We start from the raw sequence: 18,330 nt of genomic DNA on the forward strand, positions 1-18,330 counted from the left end.
AGCATAGGGAATAATGTCCCTCAACAAAGGTGTAGTTCCACAGTTCTTTCTCCCTCTCCCTCCTGCTCCTTCCCTGTCCTGTCTCAGGACCTCCTGTCTGTCTCTGTTTGGCACTCTAACCTCTCTGGGACCTATGAGTAATAAACTTCTTTTGTTTCATGTATTTTACTTTGGCTTTCTCATTGTGTCTCCGTTGACACGTATATGCTGTATTGTTCTTGATATCATTTAACATCTTTTCTTTAACAAATCAATAATCATGAATGGATATTGGATTTTGGGAAATGCTTTTTCTATTGAGATGATCATATGATTTTATCCTTTATGATAGTAGTTATTATATTGATTTTTGGAGATTAAGCCAACCTTATATTCTTGGGATACATTTCCTTTTTTTTTTTCTTTCTTTTTTCTTTTTTTGAGACAGGGTCTAGCTCTGTCGCCCAGGCTAGAGTGCCATGGTGCAATCATAGCTCACTGTAACCCCAAACTCTGGGCTCAGGTAAGCCTCCCACCTCAGTCTCCTGAGTGGCTTGGACTACTGGTGTGCGCCACTAGGACCGGCTAATTTTTTAAGTTTTTTTTAGAGATAGAGTCTCACTATGCTGCTAAGGCTGGTCTTGAATCCTGGCTTCAAGTGATCCTCTTGCCTTAAGGAGAGAGAGAGAGAGAAACTAGATTAAAATACGAAAGTAAATAAAATATCCAAGCCTAGAGAAGGGGAAAGATAGTGATGACTATTATTAACAAATTAATTATAGTAATTATTTTTTGCTTATCATTAGTTAATTTTGGATAGCAGACAAATACATTCAAATATTTTAATAGTCTATGAAATATATAGGTGGGTAGTCTGGTTCTAGACACATGTTAAATTGAAGTGCCAAGGATAGGAAGTAAGGTTGAAAGTAGTGGCATTCTTTTACTGAAGAGACGTTTACTTTTTGGGTTGTTTTGCAGATATAATGGTATCTCACCTAGATTGTGTCACTTTGCCTAGTTTACTATTTCATTTTTGGTTTGTTTCAGTGGATTCCTGAAAGAGAAAAAAGAAACAACATGATTCTCTGTGTAACAGCCCCCCGGACCCCCTCATCCAGTGTTCAGCTCATGGTATAGACCCTTGTGTTTACCCTTTTTTTAAAACCAGAGGATGGCGCTCCTGGTGTTTAGTGTGAGCACTGAATATGCTTGGTCATCAGAAATGAATGAACTGGCAAGGGAAATGAATAAATGAGCTCAGAAAAAGCAAAACTGAATCATGCTGAAGATGCTTTCTAGGATGATGGTATTTCTGAAACCTTAAATCAAGCTTGTCCAACCCGTGGCCCATGGGCTGCATGTGGCCCAGAATGGCTTTGAATGCAGCCCAACACAAATTTGTAAATTTTCTTAGAACATTACGAGATTTTTTTTTGAGATTTATTTATTATTTACTTATTTTTAGCTCATCAGCTATCGTTAGTGTATTTTATGTGTGGCCCGAGACAATTCTTCTTCTTCCAGTGTGGCCCAGGGAAGCCAAAAGATTGGACACCCCCACCTTAGATATTGAAAATTAGAGGTGCCTGCCTTTCCAGTAATTAAGACAATTCTTACTGTGCATGTTTTGCTTTCCATTATCTTTCATTAAAAAAATCTGCAACGTTTACCTTTTAGAGTATTAGGATAGAATCTTTTGAATACATCCAAAAGTTGGCTTTTGTGGTTTTCTTTTGTCAGAAGTGCTGTAGAATAATATAACTTAAAACACATGCAGTTTTCTGCTTCTCTCAAGATGTTCAGTTCTTTTTCAGAAACACCTGAATCTCAGTGAACGGTGCTAAACTTTCCATGGGCTTTGTCTAAAACTCGACAAGCATTAGATTAATATTTCTTTTTGTAGGTACAATTAGCATTCAAATATTATTCCTGAAGTATTGGTTTTCATATGTTATTTTTTTTGTTGCTTGTTGATATTTTTGTTTTATTTTGGGGGCTGCCTAATTCTCAGGTCAAATTATTTATGGTAGTTTTGAAATTTCTTTTTTCTTTTCTTTTTTTTTTTTTTGATATGGAGTTTTTGCTCTTGTTGCCCAGGCTGGAGTGCAGTGGCACGATCTCAGCTCACTGCAACCTCCACCTCCTGGGTCCAAGCGATCCTCCTGCCTCAGCCTCCCAAGTAGCTGGGATTACAGGCATGTGTTACCATACCCGGCTAATTTTGTATTTTTAGAAGAGATGGGGTTTCTCCTTGTTGGTCAGGTTGGTCTTGAACTCCTGACCTCAGGTGATCAACCTGCCTCGGCCTCCCAAAGTGTTGGAATTACCTGCGTGAGCCACTGCACCTGGCATAAATTTCTTTCTTTTTTTTTTTTTTAAGGCAAGGTCACACTCCTGTCACCCAGGCTGGAATGCAGTGGTACAATCTTGGCTCACTGCAAGCTTGACTTCTGGGCTCAGTTGATCCCCCCACCTCAGCCTCCCGAGTAGCTGGGATTACGGGCATGTACCACCATGCCTGGCTAATTTTTTGTATTTTTGGAAGAGATGGGGTTTCACCATGTTGCCCAGGCTGGTCTTGAACTCCTGAGCTCAAATAATCTGCCTGTCTTGGCCTCCCAAAGTGCTGGGATTACAGGTGTGAGCCACTATACCTGGTCAAATTTCTTTTTTTAAAGATTATTTTGAAAGTATTGGTTGTGATAAAATAAGGAAACCATATGTGAATGGATGGAATGTGGTTTCTTTTCCTAAGTTGAATAGAATTTGATTAATCTGGCTATCCTCAGAAGATTTTGCAAGTTTCATTTAAATTTAAGTTAACAGAATTTCTGAAGTGACTCACACCTGTAATCCCAGCACTTTGGGAGGCCAAGGTGGGCAGATTGCCTGAGCTCAGGAGTTCGAGACCAGCCTGGGCAACACAGTGAAACCCCGTCTCTACTAAAATACAAAAAATTAACCGGGCGTAGCGGTGTGCACCTGTAGTCCCAGTTGCTCAGGAGGCTGAGGCAGGAGAATTGCTTGAACCCGGGAGGCGGAGGTTGCAGTGAGCCGAGATCAAACCACTGCACTCTAGACTGGGTGACAGAGTGAGACTCTGTCTCAAACGAAAAAAAAAGAAAAAAAAAAAGCCTACCCCACAGTGTTGTATTTAAAGAGTATACTTAAGTAAGAGAATGTAAATAATAAATAAAGTGCTTAGTACTGTGCTGAGAATAGAAAATTTCCCAGTAACTGTCAGAGTAAAGAAAGCAGCAATAGAGAGAAAATCCTTAAGAAACCTTCAGATCTGTGTGTGTGTTTCGAGACCATACCTTGGAAAAGAGGGCAAAAATAATGCAGGTCTCTCTTTTCAGTTATTAACATGTATTCTAATAGGATAGATACCTTGAGAGCGTAATTAGTCAATTAGAAAGATAATGACAGGCACCTCTACGGATGCTTAAGATGGGGGCAGAAAGAAATGAATGCTAAAGTGGTAATTTGAAGCCTAGGGTCTTAGTGGAAAGATAGCAACAGCCATGGTAAAGCAGTTTGGACAGAGTTACTGTGGATAGCGTCTATCAGTTTTGATAAGAGTACATGTTTACATAATGATTTATGGGTTAAGTGTCTTTAGTTATGTGATCTCATTTGGTGTGTACAATACCATAAGGTGGCTTATTATTCAGATAACACTGGTCACATGGGGACAGGTTCCAAAGGGAGCAAGCAAGGACAGAAAAAACAATTATTTTCAGTAACGGGTAAGAAACAGAAAGATTCTTATGGTCACAAATGGCAAGTGAACAGTAAAGCTGGTTCAAGAAATCCAGATTCTAGTCTAGGGCTCCTTCTCCTGTAGTGTTTATTATTTTGTTTTTACTCAAAATGGAAGTACATAAAGATGCAGAGTAGTTCATAATTAGAGTAGGCAGAAGTGGGGGTGAAGCTAAGAGTCGAAGGCTTCTTAAGCCCAAATAAGAGTTATTTTTTGCTAGGTAGTATCTTTCATTGAAAATTCCTTATTTCATTGAAAATTATTTTTTATTATGAATTTGATTATATTACTTTGACCCATTTTTCAGAAGAATGACCCTGAGCACCCTCCACTGTGGTGTTTGTACTTTACCCTCAGTATTTCATTTCTAGAACATCCTTTTCCCACTTCTTTAAGCCTTGAAAGCCACTCTAGCTTTGTTGGAGTGTGCTTTTGTGATCAGGAGGCTACCTAAAGCCTATTTCAGTCTCTTCAAATAGCCACAGCAGCAGCAGATAGTAACAGGAGTCAGAAGTGTGGTTGCCACTCAAGTCGCCCAAAAAGTTTGCAGTGCAGAAGCCGAAATGGCTTACCAGAGATGTGATCACTTAAAAAGGTTCTGAAAATTCAATTCAGTGAAGTGTGTTTGGGCTCAGTGCATGGGACCTGTGACTTCCTGTAATGTGTACTTAACCCCCTAACTTCTAAGTGGTACCTCCCCCACCTCCCTGGAGGGGAAAAAGATACACACTTGGTTTTGCAGGATTATGGAGATCAAACAAGCGTCTAACAAAGACACTTCCTTCCAGGTACCTCTTTCTTCCCTCTCTTCATAGATTAATCACTTAGTTGCAGGGGACCAGTAAATTAACAGAATGGTGAGCCTTTTCCTTTTCCTACTGCTTTTGCTGGGTGACTAGTGGTATCTGCTGGAACACAGATGAACCATCTCAAGGTTATGAAAATTCCTGACTGGGGCAAATGTGAAAGAGTGTCTTTTTTATTCCCGGGAAATACTCACTAAGACTTCTTCTCCAAGGTGCTTATTTGTAAAGTAAAAAGGTGACCTTAATTTCCAGTGCTATGCAGTGAACACAATTTTTGTGAAAACTAGTCCTAGGATTTGAAATGAAGACTGTATGGTCACTGTTAATCTGTATTGATAAACACACTGAACTTTATTGAGAGTTCTGGTCGTTAACCAATGGAATTGCTAGTATTATAGAAATTTATTAAGGATGGCTTATTGGAGTTGACTTGTAATTTCAGTCATTTCTTTGTAATTACCAGGTAAAATATAGTTTGTCTTGAGTTTAATTATTTCTGTAAGTTAAAATAGGGAATTTGTAAAGCATTCCTCAGTTTTATGTTCAGTTATCTAGGAAACATTCACAGGCAGCAAAGAAAGATGTGAGGTAATTATTCAGAAATTTTAGTTGCTAGTGGTTGGTTGTGTGTTGAAGGCATATACGAGACAAGCAGTTTTGGAATTTCTTGCAAAGCCAGTATTGCCCTGTAGGTTGACCTTACAGAGAGTCCTTACTGTGTGTTTCAAAGTCTTCTTTGTAAATTAAAATATGAAAACTGTTGTTACTCTGCTGATAGTTCTGATAACTCATGCTAACTAAATAGTCAAGGGAGTGGAGGAATACAGCCGGCATTCCATCATCTGGAAGGAAAGTAGTGAGATGACAGATCCCCTCTGACTCAGCTTTCACCATGGCATGAAAGCATTTTCCCAAGCAATACCCTGGAATGCAAAAAGAAAGAAAAACGTAAAAAAAAAAGGTGGACTGAGATGAAGAAAGCCAATTTATAGCTGTAATAAATAATATTTTGTGTCAAAAAGGAAGAACAAATTGACAAGAACTTGGAGAAATACCAGCTATGGATAAAGGGAAATAAAAATGATGAAAATCCAGATGGTGTAGAACTAAAGATCCAAATGTAAACAGCAGCTGTTTACATTAATTACCTTGTGAATGGAGTCCTTCACTGAGCTGATACGGGTTACATTAGTGTTTTCAGGTTTTGGGTTGAATCACTTAGGTATGCCTACACACTAGGTTTGAGAAAAATCATATGGTTAGCTGTGCTTTCCTTATACTGACAAGTAAAATAACTATAATTTTATTGTACTCAGTCATATGGAGAGATTTGAAGACTGAAGCATAATTCTGTTACCACTAGTTGGTAAGCAGATGTCCTTGCCTCATGGTCTCTTTGACTAAGTTAGATTGTAAGCTTCTGGAACGCAGTAGACTCTTCTTCATCTCAGGTTTGGTTCCATATAGTAGGGGCTCAGAAGTCTCTGTTGATGTTATAAATTTGATAAGTGTTCACTGCCGAACCTGCATGTTGGCGGTAAGACCATATAATCCCAGGGCAAGCCTAGAAAAACCTTTTGACTTGTATTGCTTTGCTGTGTCTATCTTCTGCTCAAATTAAGCTGTAAACCCCCCAAATGCATAATAAAAGCCCTTGCCTTACTGTGTGGCTGACAGTTTCTAATGTGAGTGGAGGTGATAGCTGAGGATGGTGCTGTAGAAAACTTACTTCATAGGCCTAGGAAAGAAAGGATTCTGTTAGATGACTTGATTTTAACTGTATTAAAAGCTTCCTTTCAAGTGGTTTGGAATTGCGTGGAATAGAGTGCTGTACTTGGGTGTCACAGAACCCCAGGTTTGTGGATAGAATTATGATGCCCCAAAAATACCTCATTTGATATATAATCTTGATTTTGTTTATAGAATTTTCTGTAATGAAGTAATATTTGATTTTTTTCAAGTAGTTTAATATTTGGCCTTTCTTGTTTTTCAATAATGTTTTGAAAGACGTTTTCTTCTTCAAGATTGTTAAAAATTTTTTTTGTGTTTCTTTTCGCTCTTTATTGGTTTTATTTTGTACATTTTTGCTATTAATACACCTGAAACTTCTTTTGGTATAAGGGGGAGAGTGAGGACTCAATTTGATTTTTTTCTTCTAGTGAGTATCCAGTTGTTACAGTAGCATTTAACCAATAACTCTTACCCTAGGGATTTAAAATGTCACATCCATCTTATACTGAGTTCCTATATATACTTTGTCAGTTTCTGCATTTTCTAGTCTATTCCATTATAGGTTTATTTATTCACACTATTTTTATTATTGAAGCTTTATAATGTTTTAATATCTGATAAGGGATGTTCTCTACCCTTATTCTTCTTCAGAATTGTCTTGTCTGTCTTTGTTTGCTTTTCTAGAAGAACTTTCAAGTCAGCTTGTCTAGTTCCTAAGAGAATTGTCAGGGCTACTTGAGAAACACCTGCCCTCCATGATCAATTCTAAGAGCCCCATCTGTATTATAAATCTGGAGACTGGGTTTTAGACCTTATTCTGACATTAACTGGCTCTGTAATAAAAAGATTAAATTCGTGTTTTACTATTTTGTAGATGTTTGCAGGTGCTTTTAAGAGAGTTATTTTGTACTGACAGTTTTTTTGGTTTCTCTGTTCTCATCACTAGATAGAGCAATTTAAAAAATCCTCAGTTTTAGTCTGGTCAACATGGCGAAACCCTGTCTTTACCAAAAATATAAAAAATTAGCCAGGTGTGGTGGCACACCCCTGTAGTCCTGGCTACTGGGAGGCTGAGGCGGGCGGATCACTGGAGCCTGGGAGGTGGAGGTTGCAGTGAGCCAGGATCGTGCCACTGCACTCCAGCCTGGGTGACAGAGTGAGACCCTGCCTCAAAAAAAAAAAAAAAAAAAAAAAAAAAAGAAGAATCCTCAGTTTTCTTTTTAAAAAGAATCCTCAGTTTTTTTGTTTTGTTTTGTTTTTGTTTTAGTATTGCAGAGGGGTCCTCATACTTGGAAAAATTGGAAACAACTGAATTAGAGTTCCCGAAACTCAATTTTTTTTTTTTTGAAAATTCAATTCTAAATAAATAAAAGGTGGTGTATCATCAGTCCAATCAAGGATTGAATTTAAATCTTTGTAGCCACTGAAAGGGCTCCTCAGTGGAGGGAAACTACAGAAATGGCTCTTGGCAAGATCATTTGTCTGTTTCTTTTCCTCTATAACCAGTTGGTGTTTTGAAAGGAAGCATATTGTCTGGATTTTCAGAGTTCTCCAAAAACAGGATGGGGGAGTATCATTTTTGAAGTATGTAACATGATTGTATCTTCAGCAGAATTAAGTGCTTTGAAAGCTTAAATTATTTGCGTTGTCATAATTGACTATTATGATTGAAATAAGTGTGTATATCTTCTTTGCTTTTTGGGTGTTGTTAGATTGAGAGCTGCTGGACAGAATGATGGGTTCATAGGAGAAGACAATCAAGGGGGTGCTAATTCTCTAAACTCAAACTTGATATTTTGAAGGGCACATCAGATCCGTAGCTTGTATAATTCTGTAACAAACTGGAAAATAATGGAACAAATGAAGAGGAAAAATTGGTCTTCATCTGTTGGTGAATGTCAGTCACTATTAAATTAAAATGAGTTTTTAAAATGAAGAGACCAAAGGTTTCTTTGTCTCTTTTGGAAAGTTACATTGAGGATTCTTTGATTTATGATTGCTATGGGACTTAAAAAGAAAAAAAACAAAAAAATTCAAAACCAAACCCTAAAGAAAAGTTTACCAGCAACTCCATAATCCCATCAAGAATAATATTGTGAGGTAGAGGGCGAGGTTTGGAATTTGTTGACTCTAGTTACACAAGAGTCAGTCTATTAAATAACTGTAAATAATGCTCTTAAGCAGAAATAAATATGATAATCAGATAAGCTGATAGAAATTGCCGTTCTTCAAATCAGAAAGATGAGAAGGAAGGTTAGGAAAAACAAAAATTTAAGCAGAAAATAACCCTAGAGTGTAAGTTTGAAAAATTCAAAGTGGAAGTCGGTTTATTGAATCCTCAAATGCTGTTTGTGTGCTAAATAGAAATAGAGGCAGGATGACTTAATGTGACGTGAGGTTTATGTTTTCACTGTTGAAAAACACACATGAGCAGACCAAATCAGAACCACACAATCCCAATTCCAGATTCCTGGGAGGGAAACCTGGCCCATTTTAGGTGGTGTCTGTCCCCATTCAGTCAGCTGTGGCCAGGAAGTTGGGGGACGAGATTAAACCCTACTTGTGTTTTTACCAAAGTCAAACAGTATCCCCAAATCGGCTTCTGTTTCAGTTATCATCACAGATTACATTTTAGGAACTATGTATATATTTTTCCTCTAGATTCTAATTTGATCTTGTCAACCCTTTTGTAGTTTTAAAGTGCGTAACAGTTTACTTCCACCAGTAAAGTGTCAGAGAGTACCTGTGTCCCTCCCCATCCTGGCCAGTACTGGGATTTTTCATATGTTTAATCTTTGCTCATCTAACAAGTTAAAATGGCATGGCATCGCAGCTCTAATTTGTATTTCTTCTATAACTTATTTATTTATTTTTTAAGACAGAGTCTCACTCTGTCACCCAGGCTGGAGTGCAGTGGCATGATTATGGCTCACTGCAGCCTTGACCTCCTGGGCTCAAGTGATTCTCCCACCTCAGCCTCCCAAGTAGCTGGGGCCACAGGCACACACCACCACACCTGGGTTGTTTTTTGTTTTTTGTTTTTTTTGTAGAGATGGGGTTTCAGCATGTTGCCCAGGCTAGTCTCGAACTCTTGGGCTCAAATGATCCTCTTGCCTCAGTCTCTCAAAGTGCTGGGATTATAGGCATGAGCTACTGTGCCTGGTCCTGTATTTCTTTATATTGCATGAGGTTGAGCATTCTTCCATGTCTGCTTTTCCAATACTCAGTAGATGGATAGTTAACTTGGTTCCTTTCTGTTTTTGTTCAACCAAATAGGTGCACTGTAGGGTGTTTTCTGTTTTGTGAGAGTATTAGTTTGGAAGAAGTTTCAGCTTGTTCTATCAGATATGAAGTTTAGCACTAAAAATGGTTCCTCTCAGAACTGAGTAATGTGGAGTGGAGGAGGCAGTGCCTGGAGAGCATTGAAGGAAGAAGTGGCCACTGAACAGGGTGTCATGGTGGGAATTGCTGTGATTGCTAGATATCAGAACTTAACTGCAAATTGAGCCCTGCAGGGATGGACAACCATATGGCTTAGAAAGTGACTTATGTAGGCAAATAGTAAAGTCTTACTGAGGCTTAGTGATGGCAGCCTGATGTGGCATCGTCAATAGATGCATTTGTATGGGGGGTCTTGCTGTTTTGGCTTTAGTTGAATGTTAAGAATAAATTAGGTACCGTGATAATACTTTTAGAATGATTTTTGACTGTATCTAGTATTTAAAGCTTTTCTTTAGTTATTTCTCCAAAGCACAACAGAGTCTGGCAGATATATATATATATATGTGCACTTAAAACACAATGAAAGATAATGCAGTTAGTGTAGGTTGGGGTGTAGGATACCTTCTGCCTCTGAGGGAATGTTAGACCTCATGCTTTGGATTGTTTTGAACAGAGGTAAACATGTTCACACATGTTCAGTGAGCTGTGCCGTCCTGATTCTTGTGTTAGTTTCTTGAATGGCCATCCCCCATTGCTGGACTTAGGTCAGGGCAGATGAAGGTTCACCCCATGAGCTCAGTGTACAGGAGGGAATGGAAAACACGAACATGCTTTTGCTTTTCTATGTGTAACTTCCCCTTCCCCTTTGAAACCAATTCTTTTGGAAAGCTGCAACTGAAGACCCATATCTGAATAGCATTCTAACAGTATTTCTCATTAATATGCTTTGTCAGTCCTCAGTTTGTAAGACATTGTCAGAATGTTCTTGGTTTGAAGCCTGGATGCTTTGATTTCCCATCGCGTTAATTTCCATCCTGTTAATTTTTTATTCGTGACCCTCTGCTGAGAAGCCCCCTCCAACACCTGTTAAATCACAGAGAAAAAAGTAAAATTTGTGGTATTTTTAGTTATTTCTGTACTAATAAGATTGCCACCTCTTACTCCCTGTAAAAATGTAGCATGGTATTTACTTTAACTCCAGTACTAGTTTTGAATTTTGACCTTTTTTTATTTGAGAGAAAAGAAACCCGAAAGAAGATGGAAAATAGATTATTCAGTTTAAATTTCTTTTTCTCTTTAAATGTCTTTCCTCCTACAGATGTCACCTTTAAATGTGAGTCTTAAGCCGGAAGTATGCCCTATAAATCTACTCACAAAAGTAATCTGGATGGGATTTAAGCACAGGCAGATCTCGATGAGATTGTCAGGTGAGATCACCAAGGGAGGGCACACAGAGAAAGGGTCCAAATCAGTATGTCAAAAGTCTGCTAAACTAATATTTCTCCGGGTTCTTCTATGTAAAATGTGGGAATGAAATGCCACATACACTTTTTGTCCTGTCACCAGTGAGTTACTGCACACCTACTGTGTTCCATGCACTGATCTGGGCACTGGGACGGTGAGTTACTGCACACCTACTGTGTTCCATGCACTGATCTGGGCACTGGGACGGTGAGTTACTGCACACCTACTGTGTTCCATGCACTGATCTGGGCACTGGGACGGTGAGTTACTGCACACCTACTGTGTTCCATGCACTGATCTGGGCACTGGGACGGTGAGTTACTGCACACCTACTGTGTTCCATGCACTGATCTGGGCACTGGGACGGTGAGTTACTGCACACCTACTGTGTTCCATGCACTCATCTGGGCACTGGGACACATCAGTGAACAAAACCTCAAAAAAATTCCTGCCCTCACAAAGCTGGCATTCTAATGGGAGAATTAGGCAGTAAAGGAGACAAATTAATAAATTATTCACACGTAGCACATTAGAAGATAATAGATAGTAATGGAGAGAACGAAATCATTTAAAAGGGGTAAGGAAGTTCAGGACTTGCAGTTTTCATTGGAGTGAGGCAGAGGTAATATTTGGGCAGAGATTTGAAGGAGGTGTGAGGGACTGAGCCATGGAAGTGTGGGTGGGTGGGGAGGAACATTCCAGGAGAGATGGTAGCAGGTGCACAGGTGTTGGTGGGCTACTCTCTAGCGTGTGTGTTCAGGGAGAAGACCCGCAGTAGAGTGAGGGAGGGAGAGGGAGAGAGTAACTCTCTAGCGTGTGTGTTCAGGGAGAAGACCCGCAGTAGAGTGAGGGAGGGAGAGGGAGAGAGTAAGAGATGAGGACAGAGTGGTTAGGGGAGGGAAGGAAGCAGGTCATGTGACTCTCAGGTCATTGTAGAGGTTTTAGATTTTCATCACACCATGAGTGCTGAATGGCCGGCCACCAGAGGGTTTGAAATGGAAGAGAGATGTGATCCAACTTCTTTGACAGAAATTCTCTAGCTTCTTAGGAGAACAAACAGTCTGTCGGGGGACAGAGAGTAAAGTAGAGACCAGCCGGGAGGCTTGGGTAAGGATGGAAGCAGTTGAGGCGGGGGAAGCGGTAGGATTTTGATGTATTTAGAAGGTGGAACCACTAGTAGGATTTGCTGGTGGATCTGACAGTGAGGGAGGGAAATTAAGGATGCCCAGGATTTTTGACTCGAGCAGCTGAGATATATGGGGTTGCCATGAACTGCGAGGGGAAGACCATGAGCTCCAGATTGCTGGGTGACGTCAGGAGTTCAGTTTTGGGCATGCTGAATTTCATATTAGGGTTGTGTGTTAGACATCCACATGAAGATACTGAGTTAGCTGTTGGGTATCACGGAAAGTGGTCTGGCCTGGAGCTGGGAATTTGGGAGCTGTCAGGATATATGTGGCATTTAAAACTGTGAGATCAGGAAAGGAGGGAGTGGGGATAGAGAAGAGAAAAGGTCTGAGGACTGAGTTGTAGGTGCTTGAGGTTGGAGATGCAGGCACTGGTGACTATTACTTGGTCACCCCTTAAGGTACTTGCGTCCCTGCTGGGCTCAGTGTGGTGTGTTAACCCCATGCACTCAGCTGTTGCTTCAGAATGGATGTCTGGCTCTGGAGAAGACACTAGGTAGTCATTCAAAAGGACCTCAAAGGAGCAGGCGAATTTTTTTTTTTTTTTTTTTTGCTTTCTACCGCAGTGACTCTAGATTATTTTGGGCTTTGTTTGATTTCTGGACCAATAAGCTTTCCTGAACCACAGTTATAATGAAGTTCATGATATCGCCAACCTCTACAGAGTGATTTATTTAACTGACTAATCTCTAATAATAAAATATTTCACCCTGACAGCTGACTTTTTAAGAAGCCTATGATTAATGTTAGTTTGAGTAATACTGAATTTTCAGGAAAGATTCTAAACTATTGGAAATATTTTTGTGTTTTTTTGAGGGAGTGAATCTCAGTTTTACTCATGAACTTTATGGTAATTTTACCTTACAGTGTGTCTTAGCTCAGGCTGCATAACAAAATACCACAGCCTGTCTAGCTTAAACAACAGAGATTTTCTCACAGTTCTGGAGGCTCTGAAGTCCAAGAACACAGTTCCAGCAGGGTTCACTTCCCGGTGAGGGCCATCTTTCCGGTTTACCTGCAAGTTCTTCGTCCTCAGACGGCCTTGCTTCTGAGTGGGTGCAGAGTGTGAGTTTGGTGTCTCTTATTCTAAGGCCATAGATCCCATAGGATCTGGGTCCCACCCTGTAACCTCATGTAACCTTAATTACCTCTATAGGCCCTGTCTCCAAATGCATCACGTCAGGGATGGGAGCTTCCACATGATTTTGGTGGATTATACACAATTCGGTGTACAATACAATGTTTTCTCAATTTCTCTACCTCTAATAGGAAGACATTCTTATCAGTGTCTTGTCAGTTGTCTGTGCAGGGTAAGTTTTTCAGGATAAATGTCATTGAGCTGTGTGTGCATGTGCCTGTCTCTGTGTGTTAAGCATACATGGGTTATTTTCTAAGGACATTTCTGTAATGTTACACAACTTGTGGCAATATTTACAGTGATTTTCTTCAGTTTAGACTTTGCACAAATGTTTAAGCAGTCTAATATTTTTATTTTAGGAATTGGTTTTTGAGTTTCTGTAGCATTTGAGTACTGTTTCTAGGGGATGTTACGATTTTAAGGGAGTCCCTGACATGCAATATTGGTTCAGTGAATGGGTGAATGAATTTAGGTGAATGTGGGTGGGGAGTGGGGGCATTGTACTGTAATGAAAGTGGAAATATAAAAAATATCATCTTAGCTTGTTTATGGAAGGGTCGTTTATCTTGCAAAACTTTCTACCTTAAGCATTACTGAGGAATTCATTTTGGTCCAAACGGACTTGGCAGAAGCATGGGCTTCCCTCAGCATACTGCTTGCCGGTGCCTCCTGAGTTTTTTGGTTTGAGGGTGAGAAAGATGAAAGGTTGTAAAAGTTCTGTCTTGTGAATATGCTGAAGATTGAATCATAAAGTACCCAAACACTTTATAATTTCACCTTTATTTTTCTAGGCCATTTACCAAGCCACCTGAAATTTGCTTTGTTTTAAATTATTATTATTATTGTTTACTGTTAATCTTGTGCTTTATGTCTTTAAATTTAACTTCAGGTATTTTTATATAACTGATAATATTTTATTATGTCACTGTTTTGTGTGTCTTAGCATTTATTTCATGTCATATTTTCTTGCAGATTTATTTATTTGCTCTTTTTAAGTCACATTCCAGTGGAATCCAGCGTCCATAAAAAGGAATTGTCTACCTTTTACTGCATTTTATATTCAGCACTTAGGTACTAGCATATAGTAGGTATTCAATACATATTCTTGCATAAATAAATCCTATAGACACTACTTTGTATGCTTTTCCATTTAGTGTCATGTCAGAAAAATGTTATCACATAATTAAGTCTTCTAAAATACTGCATAGGTCATTGCATAATAATTTCTAGATCTAACATAGTTTGCTTTAAATCAGTTCCTTCATTTGGCTGATTTAGTTGCTTCTGTGTTTTATTACATAAATAACACTGAAGGGAACATCATTGTGTACAAATCTTTGTCCACATTTGTGTTCATTCCTTTATTCATATATTACTGTATTACTAGAAGAAGAATTAGTTACATTGATTTAAGTAATTGAAGGCTCTTAACATATAATGACAACAAAAGTATTCCAATTTATACTTTTTAAAGTATAAATTTTCGAAGGGCCTTTTTCTCCTGGAATTTGATTCTTAATGCTGTTTTCTTCTCATTTTGTATTTACTCCCCTTGGCAATTCCATCAAATGCTCTTCTAGTCCTTCAGTTCCAGCGAGGGCTAATTTATGGCCTCTGCTCCAGGCTGTATCTCTGCATTTGTTAGATATCTGGAGGTTCCCCCTGTACCTCAAGATCACCATCTCCAAAAGTGTAATTATTATTTTTTCCATCAAAACCTGCTCCTTACTGTTCTATTCCCTTTTGAGACAAATGAAGGTAAAATCTTTTCAGCACTCAAGTTGGAATTGTGGGAGTGATCGTCAGCTCCTCCCTTTCCTCTTGATCCTCAGCTAGCTTGTATATGCCCTTTGACTCCTGTGCTCCTGGCTGCTGCCTTGGCCTAAGCTTACTACCATCTCCTTTCTGGACTGTTGTATTACTGCCCAGTTCTAGCTCCTATATCGCTTTCCCCGAGTACATCATTCATACTGCCAAAGTTACCTCCCTGGACTTCTATTCCTTTCCTAATAAAGGAATAGAAGTTCCTTCCAACTCTCCCGGTTACTTGTAGATCCTCCTTATTTGACAGGGGCTTTTTGGGCTCTGCCTGTCCATCCCCAGTCTGTCTTCTGTCATTTCCTGGGGATTTTTCTTCCTCCTCCTCCTCGGGTCTCTTGAGCTCTTGGAGCTCCACATGTATGTCTTCCTCGTTCACTCCTCTGTGGCTGCTCTCTCTCCGGCAGACTCTTTGCCTAGAATACTGTCCCTCACTTGTTCATTTAACATTCATCTTCAGATTCAGCTCTGGGAAGTCTTTCTTTACCTACCATTTCCCAACAACAACTTCCTTTTCTGTATAACCACCAGCAGTGTATAAGTACCTTGATAACATAGTCTTCAATGTCATTTGTTGCTAATATTTATGTGTAGGTTTGTATAATAGATAGTATGAGTGTTATTTGTCTTTGATCCCATGGCACTTACCATAAAGACTTGCAGAAAAGATATTTAACAAATGTTAGTTGAACAAAGGAATATCTCAGGAGGAACACACTTAATGTCTTTGGTGTTCTTTCTTCCTGTTTCTGTCTGATACTGTTTCCATTCAGTCTGAAGAACTTCAGCATCTTTTTAAATGTGGATCTGCTCAGCTTTGGCTTATCAGAAAATGTCTTTACTTTGTCTTCCTTTTTAAATATTAAACCTTTTATTTTTATATAGTAATAATCTCAGAGAACATGGCATAAAAAAATTCACAGTCCCATGTACCCTTGCCCAGCTTCCCCAAAGGTGACATCTTTTATAGCTTGTAGTATAATACAGAAACCAAGAAATTGGTACTGGTACGTACCAATGACCTTATTCACTGTTCACTATATTTTAAACTGCAGGTGTGTGTGTGCGAGTGGGTAAAGTTCTCTGCAGTTTTATCATATGTGTAGATTCTTATAACCACTGCTACCATCAAGATACAGTACTGTTCCATCACCACAAAATCTCCCTTGTGCAATTTCTTTGTACTCTCAGCCATCCTGTTCCTTGTCCCTGGCCCCTGTTCTTCATCTCTATTAGTTGTGTCATTTTCAGAATGTTATATACATGAAATCATACCATGTTTAACCTTCTGCGATGTACTTTTTTCACTAAGCAAAATGTCCTTGAGGTCTGTCCAGGTTGTTTTATGTATCAATTGTTCATTCCTTTGTATTGCTGAGCAGTTTACAGTTGTATGGATATACCGGAGTTGGTTCAACAATCCACACAAACAACATTTGCACTGTTTGTACTATTTTGCTATTATGAGTAAAGCTGCTATGAACATTTGTGTACAGGTTCTGTATGAATATATTTTCTCTGGGATGAATACCCATGAATGTGATTATTGGCAAGTTAATCTTTAGTTTCGTAAGAACCTGCCAAACTATTTTCCAGAGTAGCTGTACTATTTTACATTTTCACCAGCAGTGTATAAGTGATCCATTTTCTTTGCATCCTCACCAGACTTCGGTATTATCACTGTTTATTGTAACTGTTCTAACCTGAATGTAATGATACCTCATTGTGGTTTTAATTTGCATTCCTCTAATGCCTAATAATGTTGACCATCTTTTCATCTGCTTATTTGCCATCTATGTATCCTCTTTGGTGAAATATTTATTTATTTTTCACTCATTTCATAATTAGATTGTTTCCTTTTTTTTTTAAGCTAGTTTTGAGAGTTCTTTCTTTAGTTTTTTTTTATTAGACAGTCTTGTGTGACAGTCATTTTCCCCACACCTCAGCATTCTAAACATGTTAGTTCATCATATTCTGACTTTAAATATTTTTGATAAAATTTAGCCTTCTTAAATGTTGCCCTTATTGCAGTTTTCTACAAGTCATATGTCTCGTTTTCCTCTGGTTGCTTTGAGTATTTCCTCTTTGTCTTTGGTTTTTAGCACTTTGGCTATGATGTGCCTAGGTGTGATTTTTCTTTGTATTTATTATCTTTGGATTTAATGAGCTTCTTCGATCTGTGTGTTGATGACCTTCATTACATTTGGGAAATTATCAGATTATTATTTTCTTAAGATATTTCTTTTTTTTTTTTTTTTTTTAATTTATTTATTATTATTATACTTTAAGTTGTAGGGTACATGTGCATAACGTGCAGGTTTGTTACATATGTATACTTGTGCCATGTTGCTGTGCTGCACCCATCAACTCGTCATTTACATCAGGTATAACTCCCAATGCAATCCCTCCCCCCTCCCCCCTCCCCATGATAGGCCCCGGTGTGTGATGTTCCCCTTCCTGAGTCCGAGTGATCTCATTGTTCAGTTCCCACCTATGAGTGAGAACATGCGGTGTTTGGTTTTCTGTTCTTGTGATAGTTTGCTAAGAATGATGGATTCCAGCTGCATCCAAGTCCCTACAAAGGACTCAAACTCATCCTTTTTTATGGCTGCATAGTATTCCATGGTGTATATGTGCCACATTTTCTTAATCCAATCTGTCACTGATGGACATTTGGGTTGATTCCAAGTCTTTGCTATTGTGAATAGTGCTGCAATAAACATACGTGTGCATGTGTCTTTATAGCAGCATAATTTATAATCCTTTGGGTATATACCCAGTAATGGGATGGCTGGGTCATATGGTACATCTAGTTCTAGATCCTTGAGGAATCGCCATACTGTTTTCCATAATGGTTGAACTAGTTTACAATCCCACCAACAGTGTAAAAGTGTTCCTATTTCTCCACATCCTCTCCAGCACCTGTTGTTTCCTGACTTTTTAATGATTGCCATTCTAACTGGTGTGAGATGGTATCTCATTGTGGTTTTGATTTGCATTTCTCTGATGGCCAGTGATGATGAGCATTTTTTCATGTGTCTGTTGGCTGTATGAATGTCTTCTTTTGAGAAATGTCTGTTCATGTCCTTTGCCCACTTTTTGATGGGGTTGTTTGTTTTTTTCTTGTAAATTTGTTTGAGTTCTTTGTAGGTTCTGGATATTAGCCCTTTGTCAGATGAGTAGATTGCAAAAATTTTCTCCCATTCTGTAGGTTGCCTG

The 18,330-nt window shown here is 38.8% G+C and overlaps 1 protein-coding gene across 26 annotated transcripts in view; it reads left to right on the forward strand.

The window, feature by feature from the left end:
* Positions 1–18,330, forward strand: part of WASF3 (WASP family member 3) — a 136,448-nt gene that overhangs the window by 25,467 nt on the left and 92,651 nt on the right. For 4 of the 26 annotated variants that reach the window (XM_045377376.2, XM_074021748.1, XM_045377371.2 and 1 more), the window contains exon 2: positions 1,030–1,113. The exons of the other annotated variants lie outside the window; for them this stretch is intronic. The gene's annotated coding sequence lies outside the window, so the exon portion shown is untranslated. The remainder of the gene's footprint in view (positions 1–1,029; positions 1,114–18,330) is intronic. 26 annotated transcript variants of the gene reach the window in all.

The sequence above is a fragment of the Macaca fascicularis genome, chromosome 17 (genome assembly GCF_037993035.2).
Source record: "Macaca fascicularis isolate 582-1 chromosome 17, T2T-MFA8v1.1".
In the NCBI taxonomy this organism is placed as follows: domain Eukaryota; kingdom Metazoa; phylum Chordata; class Mammalia; order Primates; family Cercopithecidae; genus Macaca; species Macaca fascicularis.